This window comes from Mastomys coucha, unplaced genomic scaffold (assembly GCF_008632895.1).
Source record: "Mastomys coucha isolate ucsf_1 unplaced genomic scaffold, UCSF_Mcou_1 pScaffold17, whole genome shotgun sequence".
Lineage (NCBI taxonomy): Eukaryota > Metazoa > Chordata > Mammalia > Rodentia > Muridae > Mastomys > Mastomys coucha.
Genome location: NW_022196899.1, coordinates 3,267,501 through 3,283,600, shown reverse-complemented (window position 1 = coordinate 3,283,600; position 16,100 = coordinate 3,267,501). Strand labels below are relative to the sequence as shown.

At 38.0% G+C, this 16,100-nt stretch overlaps 1 protein-coding gene across 2 annotated transcripts in view; it reads right to left on the bottom strand.

The window, feature by feature from the left end:
* Positions 1 to 16,100, bottom strand: part of Pkia (cAMP-dependent protein kinase inhibitor alpha) — a 69,112-nt gene that overhangs the window by 25,893 nt on the left and 27,119 nt on the right. Inside the window, exon 2 of one of the 2 annotated variants that reach the window (XM_031376311.1) lies at positions 8,559 to 8,673. The exons of the other annotated variant lie outside the window; for it this stretch is intronic. The gene's annotated coding sequence lies outside the window, so the exon portion shown is untranslated. The remainder of the gene's footprint in view (positions 1 to 8,558; positions 8,674 to 16,100) is intronic. 2 annotated transcript variants of the gene reach the window in all.

The following is a 16,100-nucleotide window of genomic DNA, read 5'->3' as shown; positions in this document are numbered from 1 at the left end:
TTGATTGTGTTTTCCTCTAGTTCTTTAAGGGATTTTTGTGTTTCCTCTTTAAGAGCTTCTAGCTGTTTGCCCGTGTTCTCCTGTAGTTCTCTGAGGGTGCTATTTATGTCTTTCTTAAAGTACTGTATAATCACCATGAGAAGTGATTTTATATCTGAATCTTGCTTTTCCGGTGTGATGTTGTGTCCAGAACTTGCTATGGTGGGAGAATTGGATTCTAATGATGCCAAGGAATCTTGATATATGTTGTTTATTTTCTTACACTTGCCCTCTGCCATGTGGCTATCTCTAGTACTACCTGCCCTTGCTAAATCTGACTGGAGCCTGTCCTTTCTGTGATCCTGGTTGTGTTAGAACTCCTCAGAGTCAAGCTGTCTCTGTGATCCTGTGATCTTGTCATCCTGGGCTTGTTGGGACAGATGTTGTGTCCTCCTCACCTCTGATCATGGATGTTAGAGAGCCTGGGAGTGGAGCTTCCTCTGGGTGTTGTGGGACTGGCTGCAGAGCTTGCGCCCAAGGTCTGCTCAAGGCACAAGCCAGCCCAGACAGCCACAATTTATCTTTCAAACAAATGCTTCAGTGTTGCCAATATGGTTTGATATTTACCAATAACTGACACCTTCTATCTCTCTTGGAACAATGGTATATTCTAGAATGATTTTACATTTTCCTTTATCTGTCTGTGAATCACCTATTTCCTTAAAGATCCCTGGTTCTTGGAAATGAAAAGCTCTTTTAGAAACTAATAATGGGATGTTATGTGTGGTCACTGTTGCTGAGAAGAACACAAAATATGAAAATATTTCAATTTACATTGAAAAATTCAATTAACTTTAATATTCATTGCTGTATGACACCATATAGTTCACTGTAGGTTATTCGTTTTTTCTTTTTACATTTTACTCCTCAGGTAGCGAGAAACACTGACTGCCACAATTCCCAATACCCTTCCTTATTGAATCAATAATTACATAAGCAAATTTTTACTGTGTCCACTTTCACTTCAATACAAACTTTTCCTCATCTTGCCAAAGACTATGAGAATCTATCAAGTGTTGCCCACTGTGGTGATTTCCACATGTGATGCTTTTTATCTCTCAAATGCTCTTACCACCTTCCTTAGTTACCTAAATATTTAATATTCAATAGCTTAAAAAAGCACATTGTGCAACTTGGCTGCTATCTATTCTCTAATTTGACTTATATAATTACTAGCCACAAGTGCTTGAGATAGTATCTGTGCCCATTCATATTTTATGATCTTCCATTTTGCTATATAGACTATAAATCATCTTTGGATCTTCAATGCAGGCCACTGGCCAACTTATCGGTCATATACATTATACATTGTGTGCCCATGTCTGTAAGCTCATATAGTTCAATGTTTAAAACCCATGGTTTTACCATTTGTACCTCTTGTTTGAGATATAAGTTCACACTCCTAATCTAACCAAATGATAGATTTCTAGAAGTGTAAATCATGTAAAAATTTATCTTTAGTTTCTCAATTTTTTTTTATCCCAAATGTCTTCACAAAATAAAATGCAAATGCTTTCTGAGATTGAATTTGTTGGAAACGTATAGGTTTTCTAGGCTTCCGCCAAAGCAAGTGTAAAGATCCGAATGTTGAAAAAAGAAACCTCCCTGGGTTGAGGCACACACTATGTTTGAGGAAGCAGGAAGCAGCATGAAATGAATTTGGAGACTGAGGCTAGAAAACCCTGAATGAGGCCATACACATCATCAAAAGTGGAAAACTTGTATTTCAACTCTGAAGAGAGGCAGCTTTGGAACAATGATGTCACTAGTTTGCATATTTCTTCAGATTATTATGGCTCTTCCATTGGTGACGGAGGACAAGATAAGTATGGGAGCAAGAGAGTCAGGTAGGCAACCATGGAAGATACTGCCTATTGCCCTCGGTGAGCAATGATGGCCTGGACTTCAACAAAACTAGGGAGAGTTAGATGGGTTCAGGCTAGATGGTGATTTTAGAGGCTTTCCACGTTGATAAACTCCATGTAGGAACTTTAAATTGGTGACATGTTAGGGGCAAAGCCAAGGGTTTTGGTCTCAATAACTGGACTCGTGGCCGAGATGGGAGGAAACACTAGAGAGAAAATGTAAAACAGTCAGCAGGTGTGGTGTTATGTGCTTTTATAACCAGAAACCCTGGAGGCTGAGGCAGGAGGACTGCAAGTTAAAGGCTGACTTAGCAAACTTAGTAGGAACCTGTTTCAAAACCCTAAATCAATGGTTTTCAGCCTTCCTCATGCAGACTCTATGCAGTTCCTCAGGTTGTGCTGGCTCACCAACTCCAAAATTATTTTCATTGCTACTTCATAACTGTAATTTTGTTGCTGTTATAAATCATAATGTAAATATCTGTGCTTTCCAATGGCCTTGGGTAACCACTGTGAAAGGGTTGTTTGACTTCCAAAGGGGTCATGGCTGACAGGTTGAGAACCACTGCACTAAAAGAAGAAGAAGAAAGAAGAAGTAAAATGCATAGTATGTTTGTTAACTTTGACGTAAGTGATGTGCAGAGCAGAGACACAGTCGAAAATAGTTATGAATCTGAGATGTAAGCAGAGAAGTCTGGAAAGATGAATTCACTATCCATAAGCATCTTCACTTTAGTGTAATGAAATCACAGTAAAATAGAACTCATGAACAGTGAGTATAGATAGAGAACCGTGTTCCAGAAATGCGCTTCAGAAAAGTTTACCACCAGCCTGAGGAATAGTGTGTTTTTACAGGGACATTCTCTGAATGGAGGAAAGAGTTTGAGATCGGGGGTCCTGTTCCAACGGAAACAAGGGTGAAAGAGAGAGACACCACAGTGGCAGTGCCTGAAATGATAAAAAGCCAGGCTGAGTGCCACCTTGGTCCTATGTCTACAGATAAGCTCCCCTACATGGGAAATGAAATGGCCAGCGACACTGAATTACCTCACCAGATGGCACAAACAAGGAAACATAACTAAGTAAAAGTTTAAAGCACCCAGAGGCTTATTCTGTGCCCAACTGGTCCCTGTGGACCAGACTTTCAACTGGCTAAATACATGAAGGGATTCTCATACCCTTCCTAACAGTCAATAAAATGTCGTGTAAATATTCTTGATACTTCTGCTAATTATTTCCTTTGATTGTATTTCAAAATTAGATGGAGACCATGCCAAACACTATCCTTCCAGCAAACTGTCATTGGAATAGGACCTTTGCATTTTACGATGGAAGTGGTTCATGGCTATCACGACTTTAGTTGTAAGCTATTCAGCATTGTACTTACCTGTGCTTTTAACTTCCTGTTTTCCTGTTTACAGTCAATCCATATTCAGATAGTGCTACGGCAGCCTAATTCCATCTCTGTGCTTTCCTTCAGTTGCCCCTTTCCTATCTACACTTGTCTGTTACACAAATGCAACTCCATATCTATGCACTTCCGAGGTTCTTTTAGATAGGCTTACTAGAGAGATGTAACAACTACTGCAGGCAATTACTGCATTCAGCAGGAAGAAGCCAGATCAGGCCTCATCCAAATTCCCTAACAGAAAGAAGTCAGGGTTACATCTTCAGGGAGATAGCTGCTCGTGTCAACAAACAAAACCGAACAGGCAGTTTAGGATGGGAGACCTTGATCAATGTCCTTGGCCACCACAAACCAGAAATTTTATTGGACATGTCCTAGGTGGATATCAGAAATATTGTAAGTATCTGTGGGTTTAGTCGCTCATCTGGTTCCTCAGTGACTTTATGGTCTGAACTTTTGGGAAGGTGATGCTGCTGTTGGGAACCTTGTATACACCTGAGGATGATCACCCCCTCCTGTTGTCCTGACCTTTCCTGAAGTACCCCCTTCAGATTTAAATTTCTATATGAAACGTTTATGATCTCTGGGCCTTGTTGAGGTCCATTAGTCAAAGATAGGTTCTTGTGGTCAAAAGAAGAAGACCTTAGTTTTTTTCCTAGCCTGGAGTGACAAGTTCATAGTCTAAATTACTAAACTACAGAGGCTCTCAGAGCTACAGTCACATAGCACTTTGGACCTGTGTACTTTCTTCTGTTATTCACAGAAGCATAATTGTTTTCTTTCTTTTTTTCTTTTCCATCTCTTTTTCTTTCAGATCCTGGTCAAAGCATAAACATGCACTCTGGGATTTCTCACTCTTTCTTCAAAGATCTTTTTACCCACCCTGTGGGTACTTGTCCACAGTGTGGCTGCTTGGAGGTCTCAATCGATGAGCCTGTCTAATTTCTCGACTCCTAGCTCAAAGTTGTTGCTGCCTCTCTTCTTTTTCTTCCCGCCCCTGTTTGTCAGTTGCTGAGATTTATCCACTTGCACAACACAAACATAACTAAAATAAACTCTTGAATATTAATGGATGGTAAATGGCTTGGTCCCAAAAGCTTAATGATTCATAAAACTGAATCAAACATAATCCTACTTTCAAAACAAACAAGGAAACAAAAACACACAAACAAAAACAACACTAAAACTTTAAGAATACACCAAAAGAAATGATGATATCTCTACCCTACAATACCAGAAAAGAGCATTTTAGTATTAAAAAGCTACAATCCTAAAATATAAATTTGTTCTTTAATGTTACTGTCATTTGTTTTAATGTAATTTGGTTTTTAATATTTTTATCTCAAGACACTATTTTTCCACTAAGGAAAAATAGCCCAGGTGAAGTTACTTGTACCAGAGATTATTGGTGTATCTATATTTGAAAACAGAAGTTAATAGAATAAAATCCAAAAATTGGTAGAAAATATTCTCTGAGTTTCACACACTGGAAAGCATGTTGAAAATGAAGCCAATAAGGGATTTTTCTCCTCACTGGAAGAAAAATTACATTAGCTTGTAAAGGACTGAATTATTGACTACTAATGTGAATTGGCACACTGATGCTGATGGTTCAATGTGGTAATATTGAAGCTCTCTGTCCATGAGGTGGTACTTCAGGTTAAATGACATCACAATGGTAAGATACTCATCCACCCTGAGTGGCTTCCAGGAAAGGATATTCCCACACAGAGAAAAGGATTGAGAGCTGTGTAAGAGCCACAGAAAAAGTTATCAGATATTTTTTTCTTGTTTCTAGAACTATGAAAAACCCCTGTTATTTAAGGTAAACTGTTTGTGACATTTTTTGTAACAATGCCAGCCAAGTAATACAAAATGAATTGTCACCTACTTTGGAAAGCCTGAAGCTATAGAGAAGACTATATCTATATGCGCATGTGATATTTTATCACGTATGTATGTATATATATATATATATTTTATAGACATACATACATACACACATATATAACATGGTTATTAGAGCACACTGACATAAATAATCATTAAGTATTATTCAAAGTAGGGCCAAAATGATGCTAACCTTTTCAGCACAGTCAGAAGCTCATGCTTAGCTCTACAAAAGGAAATACTATAACATTGGTGGGAAGATAAAGGTTAAAATGTATGAATTTAGAAATACAATATTCAAATAAAATTCTCAAGTATTACTCAAAAAAAGGAAGATAAATACAATATTGACTTTAAATGTATATAAGAGTATTTAAAATATGATGGTAGGTCTAGAAGACAGACAGACCACTTATATAATTAAATAACCCATGCTTTTTTTGTAACCAAAAATGCTCTCTTCTGTGCTGGTGGAAGAGTCTTAGGAACAACGTGGAACACCGAGGGAAGCTCTGTGGACTTCACTCTACTTCTTAACTTTGGAGAAGTTTATTTTTTGTTTTCATGTTTCAAAATTTTACACTTTTCCAGAATTAAATATTACAAAAGATAGTTTTAAAAAAAATTCTCAATAGCTAATATTGCCGGTAGGCCTTACGTCTGGAGGTAGTAATCTCTGCCCCTAAAGACTATACACACACCCTTATAAACCTGTTTGTAGACCGTTTGGCTACGACATTCTTTCATATGAGGAATTTACTATCATAATGAAGCACCCTACTCTTAACATGTACCATCTTTACTAAAAGCAGTGCTATTCTTTTGGATGTCCAGAACTTCTAAAATATCAGGGAGGCACAATTTCTGTTACCAAGGTAATTAGGGGGAGAGGAGTGCTGGAGATGAACTTGGCATTGTAGACGAATGCATTCAGAGTAAAAGTGCTGCCCAGTTAATGCCTGACCTCAGACAATTCAGACAGACTGCCACCAAGCGCACTGAGTGCCACCTACCAGCAAGAAAGTAAGAAAACAGGGGACTGTTTTTATGCCTTTTGAAATGAGTTTCAGTATGCTACTTTAGACCATTTGTGTTTTTTCTTTTTTCTTTCTTTTTTGGTTTGGTAACCGCAACCTATGACGCTTATATTTCTTTAATTAATTAAACAATTTTTGTTTCTCTCCTGGGACCACCAGAGATAAGAACAACGGCCTACAAAAACACCTCTGTTGCAATACTATAGCTGTTCTACCTATCACAAAGAATGTAAGGCAGAAGAATTTAATAGTTATTTAAAAATTATCTTTAAGAGTACAACTGTAAAATGCTTAAAATCATGTTTTTAGAAATAGTGTGGCCTAGAAGACTACTGTAGGGATATTCTGCTCACATTTCAATGATCTGGTTGTAGGCTTATTGTAGGTCAACACATTAAACAAGTCAACACATAACACAACATAAACCAGACACACTTTCTGCCTTATTATCTTGTTTCATTCATTCTTGAAGCTATTCGTCGTTTATCATGTGTCTTTGAAGTGCTGACTAGAGGTCATGTGTGATGCTAAACACTGAGTCTTTAATTGCACATGAGAAAACAAAGTCCTTGATATCGATGTCACTGCTTTTATGGCTCATAAAATAGGAAAGCTCAGTGCCTGAAATGCCCATCTTAAATTGCAAATAAAAAAGTAAAATATCATCCTGAGTGAGGTAACCCAGACATAAAAGAACACACATGCATATACTCACTGACAAGTGAATATTAGCCCCCAAAGCTCAAAATATCCACGATACAACTCACAGACCATATGAAGCTTAAGAAGAAGGGAAGACCAAAGTGTGGATGCTTCAATCCTTAGAAGGGGGAACAAAATAATCATGGGAGCTAGAGGGAGAGAATGATCTGAGAGGGAGAGAGAAGGAAGAGAGAAAAGGGGGGGGCAGGATCAGGTATGGAAAGAGACAGAGGAGAAGTACAGAGGGTCAGGAAATTGAACAGGAATATGTAGCAGCGGGGGATGGGGGAACTGTGGTAGCCACTAAAAAGTACCAGAGGCAAGAGGTTCCCAGGAACAAATGGGATGACATTAGTCAATACCCAATAAAGGGGAGACAGAACCTGTAAAGACCATCTCCAGTAGATAGACATGGTCCCCAGTTGAGGAATGGGGCCACCCACTGATCTCAAAAATTTTAATCCAGAATTATTCCTATCTAAAGAAAACGCAGGGACAAAAACATGGGGCAGAGACTGAAGTAAAGGCCATCCAAACACCACCCTACCTTGGGATCCATTCCCGGCACAGACACCAAACCCTAATACTATTGCTGATGCCAATATGTGCTTGCTGGCAGTACCCTGGTATAGCTGTCCTCTGAGAAATTCTACCAGTACCTGACCAATACAGATGCAGATATTCACAGCCAGCCATTGAACTGAGTCTGGGGACCTCAATGGAAGAGTTAGGGGAAAGACTGAAGGAGCTGAAGGGGATTGCAACCCCATAGGAAGACAACAATAACAACTAACTGGATCCCCCAGAGCTCCCAGGGACTAAACCACCAATCCTAAAGTACACATAGAGAGACCGATAGCTCCAGCTACATACATAGCAGAGGATTCCCTTATCTGGCATCAGTTGGAGTGGAGGCCCTTGGTCCTGTGGAGGCTTGATACCCCAGTATGAGGGGATACTAAAATGATGAGACAGGAATGGGTGGGCAGGTGGGGGAGCACCCTCATAGACGCAAAGGGGAGGGGGATGTTTTTGGGGGGTTGCAGAGGGAAAACCTGGACAACATTTGAAACGGAAATAAATAAAATAACCAATAAAAAACTGAAGTAAATTGTGAGTGGGATTCTGACATACCTAAGTACATGAAAACTGTTTCTCTTCAACATGTCCCATCCTCTTTTTTGCCAACCTCACTTAACATCAAAACTAAGCCTAGAGGGACCCCAGATAGAACCCAGTCAATTTCCTTATATACTCTACTGAAACTGCTCCTCTGATTTTATCAGGGCCCTTGATTTTGATAAAGAACTGTAGGGTCATGGAGAAAACATATGAAAATGACTTCTCTTGTGAGAAAATGGAGCGGGTCCACCCCACATTTGCTGCCTCCTGAGATAAAAGCCCTGAGATCCCTACGTGCACATAGTCAACAATGAGCTAAAAATGGAGACTAAACTCATGCTGTTATTGTATTTGCTTCCCTCCAAGGGACTCTCCGATAAACACTTCCATCCTCAAGGGAATTGAAAGCAAACCCTCCCAGGATAACTTAGACACCCATCTTGTTATAAAAAGTACTGAGGTATCTGTCCGTGTGAGCTGGGCAGGTGTCCCTACCTGAGTGGAAACTGTCTTGGTCTCAATTCATGGAGTTATTCTTTTCTTAGAAATGTTCTTCAGATTTCTACCAGAAATTTTCTCTTGGGGACATCAGGCCTTGGTATTCAGGGAGCTAAAAAGAAGATATCAAATGAAATATTAATTATCCGTACCTATAGATTTCATTTTCTTATCATTTTAGGTAAGCATCTTCAATATATTCTAATTTTAAAAAAATTATGTTTTATAAGTTTGAAATAAATACAATAAAGCCTAACGTTACCTTTTGAGACTCCAAGCCAAGCAAAGTGTTTCTAGAAGGCTCAGTATTGCTTCTGATTTAGGAAACAAAATGAACACAAAAGGTTCAAATTTTCTAATTAGTTTTAAAGTTTATTTTGCTTTGCTTCTACACTGGATTTACATGTAGCATTCTTCATTTATAATTTCAGAAATTAGTTTTGCTAAATTTAATTATTCATAAAATAAGCATAAGAACTCATTTGAAGGCCATTTCATAGGCGCCTTTAATGCTCTTTCAAACTTTGTCACACGCAGTTTGTGTATATATGTGCATGTGTATAGATTTTTAAATAAGGTGATGGAGACAGAATAAGTCCATTAACTCTGAGTAACCAAGGCTGACGGATATTACAGTAAGCTGAAACAAATAAAACACTGTCTTGAGGTCAACACTACAAACTAATAATAACAATTTCCTGATGACTAATGGAGCAGGCTTCTTAAATTATAGTCACACCTGTTAGGCACCACCTGCTCACAAATGTCAAACTTCCATGAGTAGAAAATAATTGACATTATTTCTACTTTTTTTCTACCCATAAGTCATTCACACACACATAAAAAAAAATGTTTCTTTGTGAATTCATGTTGGTTTTGATTTGAGTCCATATGATCTACAAAGAATGATCTATCTTACACCATCCATTTGCAATACTGCCATTTATTGCCCTGTAGGAGGCACAGCACTATCAGGTCAAAAGGAGTTTGGGATTTCTTAGTTTGAATTCCGAGCAGCTGAATCTGAGGTAAGACATCAAGTGTGAATACTCTCTATGGAGTAGGGTCATCACACTAATCTAAAGAGTAGGCTGGGAAATTGAAGAAAGAGTCTGAAAGAAAGCAAAGAGAGTCATGGATCTGAATGAGTTACTCCTGCTAGTCCTCTAGAGTACTTCTGCTTGTCTTTAGAATATGACTCACTGTTATTCCGATAAATGGGGAAGGAAGCTGATAGGAATATATCTCAAATCACCTCTGCAATTATTGGTTTAAACCCACATTCGAAACATTAATTGCCAAGCTTTCTAGCCTTCCTTCAATTACGCATAGCACTATGATACAACGATTATGAACTGAAAGGCCACATGCGACAAGATGTAGCGAGACACCAACAGCAAACGGTTTCATGACTGGATTTCAAGCCATGTGAATAATTTTATACTCTGAGAAATATTCAAATATTGATGTATCATTAAAATTTTTCTCTATTGAATCAAATGTAAAATCTCAATACCTTAATGTTTTATAAAGTCACAAGGATCTTTGATAGAATCATTGTGAAAAGATTGAAACAAGATTTTAAGTGGACCATTAATTCCTCATATTTAATATACATTAGCAAACCCTCCACCACATGTACCCATTACTTAGCTACATAGCTTTATTTAGTAAGTATTTTAATTTTATGTATTGAAGACGCAATATAAATCAACAATTGTGGAACAGATTATCGTGGAATGTACTGAACAGGCAGAGGTAGATTTTAATTAATGAAATTGCTATAAATCTGTAAAATATAAGGAATGCTAACAGATTCTCTTATACATGCAGTCTTACATAGTATGTGAAGTAGGAAGGAAGAATGAGTTTCTGAAGCCAAGAGAAGATAATTATATGATAGCAGCATAAATAAAAAGACTTGGTACAGGACAGAAAAGAAAGTTATACATAAGAGGTCTAACTAGTGTTCAGAATGTGAAATGAAAAAAGAGGGCAAAGAAAAAACAACACTGGATAAGAAATGGTGTGTGTTTGTATGGTAAAGGTGGTGAGACTTCTTCATTCTCAAGAATATGTTCTTCAACAAAATTATGGAAAAAAACTTCCCTAACCTAAAGAAAGAGATGCTTATGAACATAAAAGAAACCTACAGAACTCCAGATAGACTGGACCAGAAAAGAAATCAAAATATTACTATTTGCAGATGATATGATAGTATATTTAATCGACCCCCAAAATTCCACCAGAGAACTCCCAAACTTGATAAACAACTTTAACAAAATGACTGAATATAAAGTTAACACAAAGAAATTCGTGGCCTTCCTCTACTCAAAGGATAAACAGGCTGAGAAAGAAATTAGGGAAACAACACCCTTCAAAATAGTCACAAATAATATAAAATACCTTTGTGTGACTCTAACTAAGCATGTATGACAAGAACTTCAAGTCTCTGAAGAAAGAAATTGAAGAAGATCTCAGAAGATGAAAAGATCTTCCATGCTCATGGACTGGCAGGATTAATATAATAAACATGGCCATCTTGCCAAAAGCAATCTACAGATTCAATGTAATCCTCATCAAAATTCCAACTCAATTCTTCACAGAGTTGTAAAGAACTATTTGCAGATTAATCTGGAATAATAAAAAACCTAGGATAGGGAAAATTTTTCTCAACAATATGAGAACTTCTGGTGGAATCACTATCCTTGACCGTAAGCTGTACTACAGAGCAATTATGATAAAAGCTGCATGGTATTGGTATAGTGATAGGCAGGTAGATCAATGGAATAGAATTCAAGACCCAGAATTGAACCCAAACACCTATGGTCAATTGATCTCTGACAAGGGAGCTAAAACCATTCTGTGGAAACAGACAGCATTCTCAACAAGTGGTGCTGGCTCAAATGGTGATTAGCATGTAGAAGAATGCAAATCAATACATTCTTATCTTCTTGTACAAAGCAATACCACTCCTGGACATATACCCAGAAGATGCTCCAACATGTAATAAGAACACATGCTCTACTATGTTCATAACAGCCTTATTTATAATAGCCAGAAGCTGGAAACAACCCAGATGTCCTTCAACAGAAGAATGGATACATTTACACAATGGTACATTTGGTACACACAATTACACATATAGTACATTTACACAATGGAATACTACTCATGGATTAAACATAGTGAATTTCCGAAATTCTTAGGGAAATGGATGAATCTGGAGAATTTCATCCTGAGTGAGGTAACCCAATCACAAAAGAACACGTATGGTATGTACTCACTGATAAGTGGATATTATCCCTGGAGCTTGGAATACCCAAGATATAATCCACAAATCACAAGAAACTCAAGAAGAAGGAAGACCAAAGTGTGGATATTTCGATTCCTCCTTAAAAGGAGGAAAAAAATATCCATGGAAGGACTTTCAGAGACAAAATATGGAGCAGAGATTGAAGGAAGGACAATCCAGAGACTGCTCCAACTGGGCATCCTTCCCATATTCAGTCACCACACCCAGACACTATTGTGGATGCCAGCAAGTGCTGGCTGACAGGAGCCTGATATAGTTGTCTCCTGAGAGGCTCTGACAGTACCCGACTAATACAGACGTAGAGGCTCACAGCCATCCATTGGACTGAGCACAGGGTCCCCAATGAAGGAGCTAGAGGAAGGACCCAAGGAGCAGCCTCTTAGGATGAACAACAATATGAACTAACTAGTAACCTCAGAGCTCCCAGGGACTAAACCACCAACCAAAGAGTACATATGGTGGGACTCACAGCCCCAGCTGCATATGTAGCCAAGGATGGACTAGTCAGTAATCAATGGGAGGAGAGGCCCTTTGTCCTGTGAAGATTCTATGCCCCAGTGTAGGGGAATATCAAGGCCAAGAAATGAGAGGGTGGGTTGGTGAGCCGGGTGAGGGGGGAGGGAATAGAGGTTTTTTTCAGAGTGAAAAAGACCTGGAAAGGGGATATCATTTGAAATGCAAATAAAGAAAATATATAATTAAAAAAAGAAATATAGGAGAACAGAGATAAACAGGTAGAAGCCCTTAACGAGGAAACACAAAAATCCCTTAAAGAATTACAGGAAAACACAAACAAACAGGTGAAGGAATTGAGCAAAGCCATCCAGAATCTGAAAATGTAAGTAGAAACAACAAAGAAATCATAAAGAGAGACAACTCTGGAGATAGAAAATCTAGAATAGAGATCAGGAGTCATAGATGCAAGCATCACCAACAGAATACAAAAGATAGAAGAGAGAATCTCTGGTGAAGAAGGTACCATAGAAAACACTGACACAACAGTCAAAGAAAATACAAAATGCAAAAAGATCCTAACCCAAAACACCCAGAACGCAATAAGAAGACCAAACTTAAGGATAATAGTTATACAAGAGAGTGAAGATTCCCAATCTAAAGGGCCAGTAAATATCTTCAACGATATTATAGAAGAAAACTTCCCTAACTTAAAGAAAGAGATGCCCATGAACATACAAGAAGCCTACAGAACTATAAACAGACTGGACCAGAAAAGAAATTCCTCCTGTCACATAATAATCAAAACACAAAATTTACAAAACAAAGAAACAATATTAAAAGCTGTAAGGGAAGGGATAAAGGTCAAGTAACATATAAAGTCAGGCCTATCAAAATTGCACCAGACTTCTCACCAGAGACTGTGAAGGCTAGAAGACCTTGGCCAGATGTCATACAGACCCTAAGAGAACACAAATGCCAGCACAGGCTACAATACTCAGCAAAACTCTCAATTACCATAGATGGAGAAAACAAGATATTCCATGACAAAACAAAAATTATACAATATCTTTACACAAATCCAGCCCTTTCAAGGATAATAAATGGAAAACTCCAACACAAGGAGGGAAACTACACCTTCAAAATAGCAAGAATATAATTTTCTTTTAACAAACCAAAAAGATGATAGCCACATAAACATAATTCCATCTCTAACAACAAAAATAAGAGGAAACAACAATAATTTTCCTTAATATCTCTTAATATAATTGGACTCAATTCCCCAATAAAAAGGCATAGACTAACAGACTGACTAGGTAAACAGGACCCAACATTTTCTGCATACAGGAAACCCATCTCAGTGACAAAGAGACATTACCTCAGAGAAGAGAGTGGAAAACATTTCTCCAAGCAAATAGTCCCAATAAACAAGCTGGAGTAGCCATTCTAATACCAAATAAAATCGACATTCAACCTGAAGTTATCATAAAAGATAAGAGAGGACACTTCAAATTCATCAGAGGAAAAATTTACCAAGAAGCACTTTCAATTCTGAACATCTATGCTCCTAATGCAAGGGCACCCACATTTATAAAAGATACTTTACTAAAGCTCAAAGCACATATTGCACCTTACACAATAATAGTGGGAGACTTCAACACCCCATTCTCATCAATTGACAGATGATAGAAACTAAACAGTGACACAGTGAAACTAACATACATTATGAACTAAATGGATTTAACAGATATCTGTAGAACATTTTATTCTAAATCAGAAGAATATACCTTATTCTCAGCATCTCATGGTACCTTCCCCAAATTGACTACATAATCTTTCATAATACAGGCCTCAACAAATACAAAACAATTAAAATAATCCCATGCATCCTATCAGATCACCATGGACTAAGGCTGCTCCTTAATAACAACATAAACAATAGAATGCCCTCACACACGTGGAAGCTGAACTACACTCTACTCAATGATAACCTGGTCAAGGAAGAAATGAAAGAAATTAAAGACTTTTTAGAAATGAAGCGACAACATTCCCCAAACTTATGGGGCACAATGAAAGCAGTCCTAAGAGGAAAACTCATAGCTCTGAGTGCCTCTGAAAAGAAACTGGGGAGAGCATACACTAGCAGCTTGACAACACATCTGAAAGCTCTAGAACAAAAAGAAGCAAATACACCCAAGAGGGCTAGATGGCAGTCCTCTTAGGGCTGAAATCAACCAAGTAGAAACAAAGAAACTATACAAGGAATCAACCAAATCAGGAGCAGTTCTTTGAGAAAATCATCAAGATTATAACCCCTTAGCCAGACTAACCAGAGGACACAGAGACAGCATGCAAAAATCAGAAATGAAAAGTGAGACATAACAGAAACCAAGGAAATCGAAAAAAATCATGCATTAACTTATTTTACATTAACTATTCAGAAAGATATGAGAGAGGAATAATTGCTATCCCATTTTCCAGATAAAGAAATCTGATACGTTAAAAGGGTTTAAATGTTTTCTCTTGGGACAGACAGCAGATCCGAACTGTAAAGTGTTCTGACTCACAAGTTTGGCTGAAAGCGACAGGTTCTTTTAATGCTTATGTTTTACCAATCTCAAGAAGCTTATTTGTGGAGTTGAAGATTTATACACACATGGGTTCAAGGGACAAGGCTGCCCAGTACATACTGACTACATGACAAAGGTTAAGTTTATCTAAAACTCTTAGTCTGGCAGGGTCCAAACCAATGGTAGCAGTCACATCAGTTCTCTTGATAGGCGAGGGCAGAGTTCACTTATGACGGTTACCACCCACGGGGTAGTGGTCTGGTCCTGGATGATAAAGGAAAGCAGACTCAGCAAACCATTAGGAGAAATTCATTAAGCATCATTTCTCCATTGGCTCATGAGTTCCTGCCTCCAGTCCTCACCCTGACTTGTCTGGATCACGGATTACATGTTGCAAAATGATATAAACCCTTTTATTACCAAGAAGGCTTGTGTCATGGCATCTTCACACAGAAAAGCCAGCCAGATCAAGACAAAAACAATTTGAATATTCAAGAGAATGTACTTATTCATTCTTATATAGATAAGCAAATATTAACAAAACATAAGGTGCTTAGAGACTTAGAGCATACTCAATGTTTTTTTGGAGTGTATGGTATTTCTGTTTTGCATAATCACTAATGCTGACAATCCTATTTCATATAAATATGTGGTCCAAGATGGCAGGAGCATGTTTAGGACCATTTTAGAAATTATTGAAAATTCTAACTTAAATCCAAAGACAAAGTGCATCTGAGAATGTATTTTGAACCTCTAGCCAGTAAGTCATATTATTTTAAAGTTGAGCACTTTAACATAACATAATTCAGGATACACCACTAATGTGGTGCCTCCATGCATAAAAAAAAAAAATGGCCCTAGGAAAGTATGGATAATCCGTTTTCTGCAATGAAACCATTATGTTTCTAACAGATCAGAAAAGTTCCTATGTACAGAAAAGGTTTAGTAATCCATATAGCATATGCTGCTCTTGGATCTAAGGTGCATAGGCAGTGCTTCCTGATACTGTGTAGTGTGACATCATGCACAGTGCACGTGGTTCTGACTGTGTTCAGGGTCAAGCCTGCATTGGTGCTTTGTGAAGAAACATGGGAGTCCTGATGGAAACACTTTGTAGTCACTGAACCTTTGAGACTGAATTAAATTTTAGGTGTGGTTCATTTCTGTTGGTATTCTGTCTGGACTCCACCCCCCCCCCCC